Source organism: Filicampus tigris, chromosome 20 (genome assembly GCF_054856515.1).
Source record: "Filicampus tigris isolate MCC_2025a chromosome 20, RoL_Ftig_1.0, whole genome shotgun sequence".
NCBI classification, from domain to species: Eukaryota; Metazoa; Chordata; class Actinopteri; order Syngnathiformes; family Syngnathidae; genus Filicampus; species Filicampus tigris.
The window spans coordinates 9,109,140-9,124,515 of NC_141236.1; the positions used below are offsets into that span (position 1 = coordinate 9,109,140).

Consider the following 15,376-nt stretch of genomic DNA (forward strand, 5'->3'; position numbering starts at 1 on the left):
GTATTATGTTAAAATAATTTAACTTAAATTCATTTTTCTACGGGTCATTATTTTCAATAGTTAAAAAAAAAAAAAAAAATCAATATATATCGATATCGACCAATACGAAACACTTTTCAGTCATATCGCCCAGCCCTTTTTTTTTTTTCAAAGCCAGTTGGATGGGTCAATATTGTGCAGGAATCCATTTTCAGATGAGCACTTTAGTCAGTGTGTTCATTATTCATGGCGCTCCATCACCTCCCATAGCCTAAGCTGCTCACTCGAAAGCGTGTGTGCATGTGTGTGCGTGCGTGCGTGCGTGCGTGCGCATGTGAGACACAGATGTGTGAGCCAGACCTTTGTGGACTGCTGGATCCCCTGAGGGCGCGCTTGTCCTCAGTTATTGCTTTGCAATGACATCACTGTGTGGTTTGAAAGGCTTTTAGTCTGATTAATGTACAGTGTATTTGCATTTGTGTAAGCATGCGCGCGCGTATTGTGTGTGAGTGTGTAAACTAGATCCACCTAATCCTGGCATGTGCATTAACATGCAGTGTAGGCCACACGATAAGTATATGTATGCAGAGGAGGTACTGTAAGGCCTGTTTTCATGGATAGATGAATCGATCAGCGTTTCCAAACCTTTATATTAAGCCAAAGGGCATAATTTATTAAGAAAACTCTCATGGCAAAAAACTAAAGTAAAAAAGTCACAGAAAGTATATGCAGTGGTACTTTGATGCCCAATTTATGAGTTTTCAGATACGCAACAAAAAATTTCAGCTCCTGTCACTCCGCTGGCCACGCCCCTTGAATGCACAAAGCCAACCTAGAAAATATTTTTGTTTGATTTTTTTACATAATTTTATGTAAAAAAAAAAAAAAAAACTAGGGCTGCACTATTCATTAACAGCAAATCAGAGATGGCTTTGTGTCCAGAAATGTATTTTGGACGCGATTTAAAAAATGTCTGTACTTTTTTTCAAGCACATCAAGTTTTTTTTAGGTATTTTTTCTTTTTTTGTTTTGTTGTTAATTTTTACAGATAAAAGCTTGCGCAATATAGATTTTTACCAATATATAGTTCTGACGTTTCTGAAAAAAAATCCACCTGTTGCTGAACCTATCCCTTAATTCAGAAATATTACTAATATTACACATTACATTAATGTTATTATTATTATGATGACAATGAAAACCTGCTGTGCTAGAGAAACCTATGCTAATGCTCCAGTTATGCTAATGAGTGAAGTTTCACACTTTTAATGTTTTTGTATCTTTTTCTCGAACATGCATTTGTTGGATTTGTGTCGATGAAAATCCCGCATTTTTCCTCCTCTTTTGTGCCACATTACCACTTTTACTATTCAGCCTTCCTGCCCATAATCCATCATTTCCCCAAGCCTCTGCACAGTTGCGGGCTGTGCATAAGCCTCCATCTCTGTAAATATGGGTTAGTGTGCCTCATGCTGCCTGTTCGCGCCACCCCCACTCTCCTTCCCCTCTCTCCTCCCATGCTGCTTTTCTTGGCATTTTTATTGTTTTGCACTTCCTCTCCTTTTTTTCCCCTCTTTTGCCACCGCAGCAAAACCGATACAGAGCAGGGTAAATGAAAGGCCGGGTTGAATAAAATGCAATTTATGTGTCATCGCATTTGTTTTGGATGCAAGTGTACATTTAGTTGTTATGTAAGGGCTTACTCAGTGTGCCAAGAATGAGTTGGCTGCAATTTGAACTTTCCATGTCGCCTGGTGCCAAAGCTGTGTGTAAGTGCATGTGTCTTTCAGTGAGTACTACTGCTTCTTTGTCATTAGATGGTGTCAAAATGATTCTCAGTAAAATAAAGTAATCCCCACCATATACTTGTATGTGATTCACAAATGACAAATCTGGGAAAAGTACAGCATTTTGTGGACTATAAGTCGCACCCTTATGTAAGGCAGTCTTTCTTTTGAATAATGAAAAAAAAAAAAAAACTATGTACACTATATACAATATAAGCCGCACCGGGTAATAAGCGCCCGTATCTCTGTTGAAAAATGTGCTAATTACTGCATTTACAAAGATTTTGAACCCTAAATGTACATTACCAATACTTATTTTAATTTCACTTCCCATTGTCGCACCATAGATTCGTTGACGCTAAGCTTGTGTGCAGCAGTGCGCTTTCCTTCAACTTAAAACTCATTACTCAAACTTATTCGTGTGGGTTCCATGATGATTTGAAAATAATTACCGGTAAGTGTTTGTAATTTGTCGTCCGTGTTCCATCTGCTAAAGAAAAAGTAGCGTATTCTTCTTTGCATTGATTTTTTTCTTAGTAGAAGAAAAATCCAAAGAATCGCCTTTATATAAACCGTATGGTTCAAAACCTAGGGAAAAAGTAGCGGCTTATAGTCCGGAAAATACAGTATATGCTCCCCACTTTGTGGGAACAGTTTGGACATGGCCCCTTCCTCTTCCAACATGATTGTGCACCAGCAAGGTCCATAAAGACATGGAATACACAGTCTGGTTTGGATGTACTTGACTGGTCTGCACAGAGTCCTGAACTCAACCTTATACACACTTATAGACCCACTATACACTGCATATATGATAATTTACAATAAAACTATGTTGACAAATACAGTCATTCCCAAATAGATACCTGGTCAGTCTGCAGTTTAGTAAATAAACAGGCCATGCATGATGTACTTATGCAGTTTGTAAAGCCTGCTTGGGCTGGGCCTAAGAAAAGAGCAATGTCAAATATGGGCCACCAATCCTGTCTCTAGGATGAGAGTTCATCTGTCAACACTTGTTACACCATAAGATGAGGAGGCCGGAGGAACAAGCGTCTGTCTATATTTGTCCGTCTGAGCCTCGCTTGGCTGCTCCCTCGCCGCCTCATTCTCATTCGCTATGACTCCCCTTAGCCAGTCTCTTCTTCTTCTTCTTCTTCTTCTCGCCGGCCCACCGTATAATTACCCAAAACTGTACGGAGACAGCGCCGCAGACAGCCGCCGCCGCCATTGGCTGCTCGGCACTCCGACTCGGCTCGCGATTGGCCGTGGGCCTCAGTGCGGGATTCAATCAGCTGGGTGGAAGTGTATGTAGGTCAGTGTGTAGCGATGCCCCCACCCTCTTGCCTTCCCTTCTCCTCCCCCTCCTCCAGCATCTCAGTGCTCTTGTGTTAATTGGCCGCCTTCCAAGTTTGAAACCCGAGAGAGACTCGAGGCGAGAACGGAGAGACGGGGGATGAAGCGGGGAGGTTAAAAGAGGAAGGGAAGTTGACGCGGGGTGGGGGAGAATTTGACATGGGGAGGCCTGTTGCATTCAGCAGTGCAATAGTACAGTATGTACAGTACAAGGAAACAGACGAAACAAAAAAATGCACCTGTACATTTTAGGTCGCAGTTGAGCTTTTCCTATCCCAGGATATACCTCAGACTGGTTTCTAGAAAATCAGGGCTAGCATGGTCTCAAAGTGCAATTTTTGTTTTTGTTTCTATTAGGGGTGTTCAATATTTCTTTTTTTCAGTCCAATACCAAGGCGAGTATTCACTCTTTGAGTACTACTGTTGGCGGGGATTATTCAGTATCAAATGTTTTTTGTTTTTTTTTTCATAAGTATCGGTGGCTGCTATCGGCAGCCTCAATGAGACCTCGATATCTTAAAATAAGACAAAAATATAAGAATCCGATTGATACGGGCATATTATCGCATTTTCAAAGCGAGTCTCTAGCACACCAAACACGCAGCGTGCGCACTAGTTGTGAGAGTGATTAGGGAGGAGTTGAAGAGAGGCAACACGCCGTAAATGACAGCAGCAGCCGCAGCTTGGTGGTTTATCTAATCTGCCGGATTGTGACTTTGCGCGAACACACACACACATACACAGCCCATTGTGCCACGCCGAAACACTGCCACGGCAACGGCGGCGTGTCCTCTTGCGACTTTTTATCGAGGCGAAGGCTGCTCGTCGCTGAATAATTCACACTAACCTAAATTCTTCCACTGCTTTTTGCCCCCCCTTTGCCCACACACACACAAACATGAATCCTGATACACCCCCACCCTGTAAGTGGTGGTCCCTAGGCGTCGCCCGTAGTAGACCGACCCAGACAATCGTCAGACAGAGCAAGTAAATACACTTTCCTTTGCTGGACCATCTGCACTCATGTCTGTGTGCATCCTTCACATTAAAAGTACGCCCCCAGCAGTTTGTGTTCTCAGCAACCCTCCCTGGCCTGCTCGCCTGTTACGTCTTTTTTTTTTCTCTTAATTCTGAGAGATGATGATGATGATGTAGCCCCGCCCACTCGCACTCAAGTACACAGAGGCTCGTCTGGCTTGTTTCCTTTCTTTTTGCTCTCCCTCTGCCCCGGCTTTGAACTCATCATGATGGCGATTCTTCCCCGGCCACCCATGCGCGCACACGCACACACCGAGTGACTTTAGCCCAACTCGACCCACCGACCGAGCCAGCCACTGACCCACTTAGTGTGGAACAGAGCACCAGACGGACAGCAGACTTTCAACTGCAGGGCATTCTGGGAAAAAATGAAGAAACAACAACAAACGATGCATGCGCCCACACACACTGAAACACACATTTACACATACACTAGCAGTAGAAGAATGAATACTTTGTTACTTTACTTGGTGTTTACGTTTTCAGATTATTATTTACTCACATTCCCTACATTTGGAAAAATATATGTACTTTGTTGAAATAGGCCAGTTACCTTTTTCAACCTGCATAGATTTGCAATTTTACTTACTAAAGGAGTTGAATTAGTACCTTTTTAACACTAGTCTCTATACTTCTACTTAAATACAAGCGTAAGTGCGTTCGGCACATTTGACTCGCAGACAGTGGAACATTCACACTGTGGACCTCAAGTAAAACACTGGCTGCACACTGTCACATGCTGTATTGTGTTGCAACCTTGAAGTTTATGATCTTGCATGCAATACACACACGACACACACACAAACGTCCAGACAGGAGCCGTTGTGAACTTGCAACACAGCAACTCATCTGTCGCGTGACCAGACAGCGGAGCATCACGTTGGCCTACCTAACGTAAAGCCGCCACTTCCCCTTTTTCTCTGCATTATTTCGGTTACTTCCAGCAGACACTGAGGCCACCGACTGCTGACTGCACGTGTCAGCGCATAGTAGCTGTGGTTGACTAGCCCTAGAACATTTTACTCATTATTGGACTCAAAACTGTGGGGTTCTATAGGAACAAGGGCCATCAATGCGGCTTGCTAGCCAAAACAGCAGCGCCTACTACAGCGGCACATCAAGACTTTCTTGGATGAATTACAGTGTGGAGTCTTAAATGAGTTCCCTGCAAAATATTTTTTTTCCCCAATTAAATAGTCCATTTTAATATATGCCACATATTTGTTATATCCACTCTGCCAGAATGAAATAAACCATTTTGTTTAAAAACTACATTTTCACTTGACATAAATGATAATATTTGAGTAATATTGTTTAATATTAGTCCTAATGAAGGCCTCATATTGCATTTGAATAAATAAACACCCCCAAGCCACTATTTACGGAAATAGTGTATTTTGCAAGTCATTAGTGTGCGCAAGGAGGTCAACAACACTCCACTGTCTTGGCGTCCTATGTGAGACCCACAGTGCATGCGCTGTCTTCAAGGGTAAGTTGAGGTGCTGGTGCATCCACTATCAGCAAGAGGCCCAACCTGCTGAAAAGTGCTTTCTTTACACTCCCGCACCCCCACACCCCCTCTCGCCACTCTACAAGGACTTGGCACACAAGCGGCAAAAGGATTACCAGAAATTTCTCCTTTCAGAGGCACCGAACCCTTCAAGCTCCACAGTCACCTTGCAGTGTACAAGTGTATGTGTGTACGTGCGTGTGTGTGTGTGTGTGTGTGTGTGTGTGGTAGTGCTCTCAAGCGCCTCGGAGAAAGAAAGTGGGTGAAAAGCAAAAAAAAAAAAAGAAAGGAGGTGGTTAGGATTGAGCGATTGGTGCTCGCAGCGAGTGGGACGTGCACGAAAACAACAAAATGAAGAGCCAGAGAGCAGAAAGTTCTGGCCTGCTGCCATCTGATGCTACCGTGCAACTTTTGTGCGGTTAGTTGACTTAAGATTGAAGCCAAAAGAGAATGAGAGAGAAAGAGAGAGGAATAAAGAGAGTGAAAAGTATAGGTTTAAAGTAGCAGTGGGACAAAATATCCCTACGGTAATATATCGTACCTGTCGCTACAGTGGCAATAAAACAGCATAAGATATTTGATACTGTTGAATTATGTGCAGTAGCGACTGAATTTTTAATATGTTGAAGTGAATCTTGGTGAAGGACTAATAAAACATGTTTTATTATGGCGATGCAGTATGATTGATGCACACTGCTCAAAACGAAGTGTCTTAAATTTGCAATTGGATTTTGAATTAAATGTAAAATACAACAGCAATGATTTGATAACATGGGCTTTGTGTAGAACCCCATCCATATTCTATAGTACTTGTACTCATTAGGGCTCACGGGTGTGCGGGAAAAACAACAAATCCTCCTCCTCCCCCCCCCCCCCTCAAAAAAAAAAAAAAGCGGCAAGAAATATTAGTCTGCGCAATAGCGGGACCATGAACCTGGAACTCGCAATGGGGGGGTGGGGTGGCGGGGGTTGGGGGGTTGTACACATTTGAAGGTCCATGCAGGAAATTTAAAGCCACCGGGCTGGCACAGCTGTAACCTTCCGCTCTTGCAATCCTCCACCCACTTCTCAGTGTGCTCCTCTAAAGCGCCTGTAATAGCCCGCAATGCTGGCATGCACTTCCACGCGCTCGCCATTTTATCTGGCCGGATGAGGTCGGGATAAGTGCAGTGATGTCACCAAAAAAAAAAAAAAAAAGAAAAAAAAAAAAAGGAAAAACACAACTCACAAGACACACTCCTAAGACACACAGGGTGTAGCTCTCTTCATTCAAACTGCAGCGAGGTGATGTGAGACCACCTGACGAGGAATGTGGTGTCTTTGCATGCTGGTGGATGCGTGTAAGGAAATAGCTGCCAGTGAAGACAATAGCCAGTGTGTGTTTGCGTGTATGTGGTCATGTATGAAAAAGTGCACTAAGCTGAAAGCGCCAGAGAGAGAGTCCCGCTGAACACTGGAGGACCCATAAATGTACCACCTTGGCCCCATAGCAAGGGGCTACTTAAGTTCACACCGCCCTTGGGCCTAAAATAAATACCTGATAACAATATACAGTCAGCTTGGGCTTTTAATGAAATTCCATTTTAGTTGCCATGCCGCTCAAGTTCACTTCAAGCTGCGTCCAAAGGAGGCGCCTTGTGCATATTTAACCAGTTTGGACTTGGAAAATAAATCATCTCCTTTTATAGTGTTTGGATGGTTTTCTGAGTGTTCTGATCTTGTACTATGAGCCAGGGTTGTGCTGAGCTGAATAATCCAGCCCAGAGTAAATTAATTAATCAATTATGATGGTCATGCCAAGAGTAAAGCAAACTGACATGGTGATTCCTGACTATTTTGAGTATCTCTTTATGGTACAAGGAAACAATTGGTAACTTCTTCCAACTGCGGATGCCATAAGTGCTGCTCTGAACCATATTTATTACCATCCATCCGATACCAACCACAGATACGTAAGGCACAAAAAAAATCTGTCATTGAGCAAGTCCTACCTGAGAGTAGTCGGCGCTATACTGAGGCAGCTTGACACATCTGCAAATCATCTGCATCAGAAAGAAAGGGCTTTGTTCACAATTTTTGAATACCGGTATCAGTGCGTACTTAAAGAGTCAATACACATCCTGATATCGTTCTGAAAAAAAGTCACTACTGCTTGGCTAAGGTGGAGCCTGTCCAAGGTGAATTTGGGCGGAAGAAAACCATTCACATTGTCTCATCATAAACCATATCTGAAATCAAAATGGATGCTATGTGCTTTTTTTAGGCACCATATTTGGCGATTTAAACTCAAAATAGACACCATATGCCTCACCTGCTGAGGTGAACCTTTGCAAAGAAAAGGGCCTTTCCCATACAGAACTGTCAAAAATGTCTTGTTACGGTGGAAAATGATCATTTGGGGGCCATTAAGCATGGACACGTGGGCAACATGAATAAAGCGGCCGGCTATCGGTGCTTAGGGTGCCATCACCTTTTGGATGGTAATATTGAGCTGAGCAGAAGCGCAAAGGAGTTACGCACACGCAATGGTGCGCGTAGTATGTACACTATTCATACTGGACACTCGTGCACCCGCAAAGACCAATGAACCGGTTTAACTGGATTTTAAAGGGAGTGATTTAATTATAGGTTATTAGAGAAAACAAAGCTTTGGTTCACAATGCGCAAGTACAGACACACAATGCGGGAGCTGTGTCACCATTTTAATGCTCAATAACAATGGGGCGGATTCACGAACCGTGCGATTCATCGATATCTTCGTGCTTGAATTTGTGCGTATTCTGAAAACAAATCCAGAACCTCCTCAGACCATGTGTATGCGCAAAGAATGATGGATCCGTTTCTAAAAAAAAACATGTATTGAAAGTCATTGATATAAACATCAGGATTATAATAGGTTGGGATGTTTCAATATAGTTTAGTTTTAATTTCCTTTTCACTTTTGTTTTTTAAACTCAGTTGTAATTGATTTTTAGAGCACGTTTGCTGGTTTTTATGAGTTTTTATTTTTGGGAAAATGCTTTGTTTTAGTTTAGTGGCTTTAGTACTAGTTTTAGCTTTTTAAAAAGGTGGTATTTGTTGAGTACAATATTTAGAAAAGGTCACAAATTATAGTGTAATAAAGTTATCTAAACTATAATTGTCAAACAACTGAACCAAACATTCATCATCAACATACGCACAGTGACGTGAAGAAAACGGGCCGGTACGCACGTGTCGTGAATCCGACAGTGAGTTTCCGTATGTGCGCACAGTACGAACATTCCTACGCATTTATTCGCGAATGAGGCCCAGTATGTTTATGCTAAGCGAGTAAGAGGAAAAAACATTGAGGGAGAGGAGAGAAGGCTTCCTTCAGTTCTCCAAGCAGGAAGTCATGTGCCTCTTCAGAAGGCGGGTGGGCGGAGCCAGCAGAAAGTAAGGCTGGGGCCGCTCTGTTGCCGGGAGAAAAGACTCTGACCGGGGCTTTTTAGTGTGTGTGTTCAAACAGTGTGTGTGCTATGTGCTTAAATATACACACTTGAGACACTGATCTACTGTACTAGAGTGTACAGTATGTTGTATGGTGGGGGGAACTACTTTCGTTCTACTACTCAACTTGGGTGTACGAGGAAGAGAGTTGGCAAGCCTGGAAGTGCTGACATCGGCACGCACGCGCACGCACACACACCTTCCTGCAGTTTCAAATGCGCAGGGGGTGAGTGGGTCAGGCAAGTTTAAACAATCTGGACTCGGTGAGAAAGCTACAGTAGGTCAAATATACAATACAGTGAAAGAAAACCGTCAAAGTAATATGAAGCCGTTTATTGACTCGCCCTCGGTCGGTCTCGAGAGGCTTTTGAAAGCTTATTAAAAGCTATACGTTGTCCCATAATTGTAGGTGTCATCTCAGTCCGCCTTCTATTTTTAACCGGCAACCAGGCTTTCCGTGAAAGTTTGTGAAGGCGTCATCATCCTGTCAAATGGTGTTATAGGATTTTACCATTTGGTTCTGTGCCATTGGCGGATGATGTGATGGTTGGGGCCATACTAGCAAAGCAGTAGAGATCCTCTAAGTCTGGATTTAGCGCGCTATAGCAACATGACCTCGGTTTTCAAGTTCAAGAAGGGGACATGTAAAAGGGACATTTTCATTATTTGCATATACAAAGCTCGAAATTGTGTTGCGCCTCTTTGTCTACATGTGGTCCAGATTGTACCCGCCTCTCGCCCCAAGTCAGCTGCGATAAATGGATGGGTGGATGAAAATGATCACGTAGAGTTGTTGAGCTATCTGATATTTCCGGGCGTCTTTGGCGACAAGCGAGTAAGATAGAGGCTGAGGCAGACAGGAGTGTCAACGTGCTATCAGCAGCGGCGTGAGCCAAGATAACGCTACCAGTTGATTTAGATCCCGACGCTCACCTGTCACCCGTGGTAACGAGCTTTTTGTTGGTCAGCGAGCAAAAGAACGACGATAAGGTGAGGGGTTCAGATAGCAGGTTAAGTCCAGCTCTCAAGACATCCGATTATGATATCTCGGCCGGGGGCCTCTTCCCGATTCTCCGACGTTCCCCCCACTCCGTGCTCCGCCCCAAGAGGTTGAGGGGAGGGATTGTGGAGCCCATCTGGCTTCGGAATGCCTTTGGGGGTCCCCAAGAGGAGCTGGAGTGCTTTGCTGGGGAGAAGGTCATCGGGTTACCTCACCACCTGCTTCCACATAACAATGAATGTATGGACGAGTAGTACGCAGGCTTGAATGACGGTAAAAGTTTGGAAATGGGAATCATTGTGGAACCTATGGTAAGAGTGGTTGTCCTGTCCATGTATGCGTGTGTGTGTGTGTGTACTGTATCTGTTTTTAGCATCATTAGAACTAGCCCTAAATGCCAGCAGGGCCTCGGTGCTAATTCGGACCAGATGCAAACTTCTCAGCGGCACCAATCACACATGTGCACACACACACAAATACAAGCATGCAAACAGGAAACGTCACGTCCCAAATTCCAACCAATCAAGCAAGATTTGCAGCTCTTTACTTTGTTTACCAGTGCAATGGGGTGTCACGCTGTGATTGTCGCTACCACTACAGAGGATCTTGAAAAGTTGATGTTTATGAAGAAGATGAGACCCTTAGGAACCCCCCCCCCCCACATACACACACAACAAAACGGTGTTGCGTGTGCGTGACTCGGGATGCGTCTACAAAGCCTGCAAGAAGGCCGTGTTGTGGAAACACGGGATCAGAAGGAGGGATCACGCCTTAGTGTCGCCAGACACGCCTATAGGCCCATATATACTGAAAATGGCAGATGAGTAGACTCTGATGTGCTCGCACATCAATGTTGTGTGTTTGACTTATTAGTTCCACCCAGTCCACAAATCATCTTTCTGTAATATTATTCTAAAAATGCACACAAATAAAGGCCTTCCCCTTCCTTATCTGCAGTTGAGTAAAAAAATGCAGAGGAGGTACAAGCTAGGCCTGTCTTTCAGTCTCTCTGGTAGGTTGTCCTAAGGGTGTTTGATGGGGTTGAGGTCAGGTTAATTTTTTTGTTTGTCCTAAAGCCAGTTTTGACACCATGGTCTTGCCATCTGTCCATCTTAAAAATTGACCTGACCTGAATTGACCATCCTGGAAAATCATTTTGTGGTTTCCAGTCAGTCAACAGGAGAAATTCCCAAAATGTACAATCTGAAGAAAAGCGTCCTGCATGGTGACTTAGAGGGATCTTTTTTTTTCTTTCTTTTTTTTTAACCTGAGACTGTGTTTCCATGAGCCGCTGTCCTTAGGTTACCTAATAGTTCTCTGAACAAGCATAGCCCGTTCTAAATGGATACACAAGCGTACACCCACAGTGCTGCATGGTGTTAAGTGTTACGGTCATAAACCTCAGTCAACCCCTCTCCGGGCTGCATGTGTTAAAACAACCCAGGCTTCAATTCCTCTGTGACTGATTTGTTCTTATGAAAACGGGAATAAAATCCCATGATAGCTTCACTGTTCCTACAGGTGCCTCCTTTCATAACAGCAACCAGGGGATGTCCAAGAAAACTTGAGTCTGATGGTGACATTTAGCTTTACAACACCGTGAAAATAATAATCCCCATGTATACCAAAACAAAGTTGTGATAGTTTCAATTTAGCATGTGATTTCGTGGCTAGCATAGCACGCTAGCTTAGAAGAATGTGCCATTTGGCTGGCTTTGAGTCATCTGTCTTGTTTAAATATTCCCTTCTGTAAAGGTTCTATCAACAATAAGAGTTTCTCTGTCAAAGTGCTATGTACTAACAAAGTTGTGGATGGTAAGAGAATATTTAGCATCTGCTATACAGATAGCATCTAAAAATGAATCAATAAGTTGTTGAACACAGAAACTCCAGTTCTACTTTTGGTCTAATCTTCTAGTGCTGGCAAAATGTTGGCAAGAACACATTCTCAGTCAAAATGCTCTGTATTAACAGAGTGTTGTTGTTGAAACAAAGATGCTATCGGTCGACAGTCAAACATCTAACAATCACGTTTCACACAAATTACTGTAACTTGAGTTTTGTTAATGCTTTTGTGTTGTAATACTGCCAATGAGACCACTTAAGTTGCAATGCTCTGTACTGACGCAACGTTGTGGTCTAAAGAAAGACGCTTACAGAAAATAATTCGCATCTTGACTTAACTAGCATTTAACAATCCTTTGTCTCGCAACAAATCCTCCAACTGTTTTAGTTTGCTTGCGTTGGGTCATTGCTGACGTTTTGTCCAAAAGCTCTGTATTGACACAATGTTGTGGTCTATAAGAAAAGATACTAATAACATATATTTAGCGTCTACGTTTTAGCAATCATATAGCAGCCAATTGTCACCCGTTGTTGAACACAAAAACTCTTGAAGTTTCAGTTTTGGTCTCAAGGAATGGTCAAAATCAAAACAATGGAGAGCATTTTGACTGAACGTGTTGGACAGAATGCTAACTGATCTAGCAAGAAAATATCAACCAACACCTTCTAGTGTAACTTTAGCTTTAGCTTTGTAACTTTAACTTTTTTTTTTTTTTTTTCCTCACATTAGTTACATTTAAAAGGCGAATTGATGATTCACTTGGGCGAGGCTCTCAGCTTCCAGTCAAGTTCTGTTTGACTAAGATAACAAATGGGCTAAAGACTGCATGGTAGCGATTTTCTTATCTAACCGCGGGCACTGTAACGCCATGCTTCGGTCATAAAATGTCCCTTTAACCTGGATATTTCTACACCGAGACCCCACCGCCGACGGCGCTTTGCCGTTCTCTCGATGTTGACATCATCTGTAATTAAATCCTCCCTCTTCGCTACTCCGTTGCCTTTGTAAGGAGGTGTGGATGGCAATCTCGATTAGCACACATATTCCTCATCTCTCACACCATGACTCCCCACAGGAATAGCAACATTCCGGATAACTATGAATCATTAGACCACCCCCACTACGTCCTTCCACACATCAATGCCGCTAGAGATGTCATTAATCATGTAGACACCCTGCCGAGGGCGTCCTCTTTCCCATCTGTCCTCTTCTAAAAAAGTCTGTTTACGCAAAGCTGCGCAGTTACGTTTGCGCCAGAACGGTAAATCCCGATTTGGCCGGCGTTTGCGATAGCTTGCGCCAGCGAGGTTAATAGCATGACATGGTGTCACCCAGCCACAAATATTGTGTTGTAGTGAAATCCTTTTATTTTACAATGCATTTAGTGTACTTTTTTCTTTCTTTCTTTTTCTACCCATTCCCTACGATTTGACGGCACCGCTATGGCCACCAATCAAGCAGTCGGTACGCCGACAGGCTTTCGACAAAGACTTTTCTTGTCGCATTCAGAATTTGTTTCTCGTAATAGTCCAACTTTTTTTATGCAGTATTCTTAGTTTTGTTGTAAAATATTGTGCCATATTTCTGTGAATAATCAGATATTTTTCTCATATCCAAACTTGTTTGGAATATTCCTACTTTTTTCTGTTGATACTCCGTCTCTTTATTGTCTTAATATTCAGATATTTTGTGGTTACAATATATTGCACATTTTTCTGATGATATTCCATTGTTTTTCTTTCAAAACTTTTTGCATAATAAGCTATTTTTTTTTCTTGCAATAATGCAACTTAATTCTTGTAACGTTCCACTTTTGCGTGGCCATAATAAGCCTTAGTAAAATTTGCGAACAATAACAGTAACACCTTCACATCCAAAAAAAAAAATGCACTGAACCGGACTATACCGTTTAGTATAAATGACTCATTTGGCACTAAAGGTCTTCTGTCTACTTTATTTGATACTTCACTCATATTTACATCATATCTATTACCGGTGGTCATAACGTGCCAGAGCAACTGCTCCTCGTGCTTCCCATTTGGCTTGTCCCAGCTCGCTCTGTCTGGAAGAGTCTTTGTTGGGGAGTTTCTGGTATCAGTTGGTGTGTGTGTGTGCTCGCTTGTGTGTGTTCTTGGCAAGTGCAGAGCCTCTGAATGCTTTAGGACACAGTGTCCTGAAACATCTCGTAGGGATGTCCCGTGTCCTCCCAAAGCAGAGTAAACACACTATATAATAAACTGTAATAAACTTCCCCCATTGCCAAAGTACATACACGTACACACTTATACCGTACATGTACACGCAAACAGCTGCTTAGTGCAGTGCGGCATATTGTTGGAACAATTCAATACATTATATCATATGATTATGGATTTTCCGCATGACTTTCCACATGTCAGTGTGCATATGTGTGTGTGTGCGTCTGATCGCACACCAAGTCGCATTCTTCCAAGAAACTCCCATCAAAAGCACGCTGACTTAAAGATGTGTGACGAAACAGGACGGCTCTGATTGGCTGCCGGAGGTGGGCTGGGTCGGCCAACTCCCCCACCTCGGGCACACTCACTGGAGGAAGCCGAAGCGTAAACACGCGCACTTCTCTGAGCATGTGCTCTTACACAATGAGCACATGGAGGAGGAGGCGGACGTCTTTGCAGACGCTTTGTCAATCAAACAAGAAAGGAAATAATTGCAAGAGCTACATTAACTTGTCTTTGTCGTGCAATTTCATGTACAGTGCTTCAAGATGAGGTACAAATTATACAAAATCTAAATAGTATGGTAAATCAATCAATCAATCTTATCACTGACTTTTTCCCGTCATAGGACAACTATTTTTCTCGTTATAGTACAACTTTCTTTTGGGTGGAAAAAGTACGACTTAGTCTTACTTTCATTTAAGTTTTTTGTGCTTTCTTGTAATATTGTAACTTATTTATAATATGACGTTCTTCTAATAGAATTGTATATTTGTAATCTTCTGACTTATCCCTTATGACAATTTTATTCTCAAATTATTGTATCCATTTGTCTTATTTTCCATAATGTTATTTTTTTCTCTCCAAATATGACACTTTCATAGCTTCCAAGGTTTTTCCTTTTTTTTTTTTCTTGCAGTAGACCGATCTATTATGATTTTATACTTGTATAATTGTGACTTTACCCCTGTACGCGGCTGTAACATGCTAACCTAATTAAGTTTTTATTTTTTTGCAGAAGTTTAATATTTTTTTGGAACATGCCAACATTTTTATAATATTAGGACTTTTCTCATAGTGGTTATTTTTTTTAAACATTTTTTTCTCCCTTTTTTCCCCCACTTATGTCCCAAAAAAAAAGGAAAAAAAAAAAGAGAGAAATTTTTCTTGTAATATTTCAAACATTTCTGT

The 15,376-nt window shown here is 42.3% G+C and overlaps 1 protein-coding gene and 1 long non-coding RNA gene across 6 annotated transcripts in view; one reads left to right on the plus strand and one right to left on the minus strand.

Annotated features, from left to right (window-relative positions):
* Positions 1-15,376, minus strand: part of LOC147128194 (uncharacterized) — a 74,752-nt gene that overhangs the window by 29,008 nt on the left and 30,368 nt on the right. For 4 of the 5 annotated variants that reach the window (XR_015083717.1, XR_015083719.1, XR_015083718.1 and 1 more), the window contains one exon: positions 7,662-7,712. The exons of the other annotated variant lie outside the window; for it this stretch is intronic. This is a non-coding gene — a long non-coding RNA (uncharacterized LOC147128194). The remainder of the gene's footprint in view (positions 1-7,661; positions 7,713-15,376) is intronic. 5 annotated transcript variants of the gene reach the window in all.
* Positions 1-15,376, plus strand: part of foxo3b (forkhead box O3b) — a 43,132-nt gene that overhangs the window by 15,037 nt on the left and 12,719 nt on the right. The gene's annotated exons all lie outside the window — the stretch shown is intronic.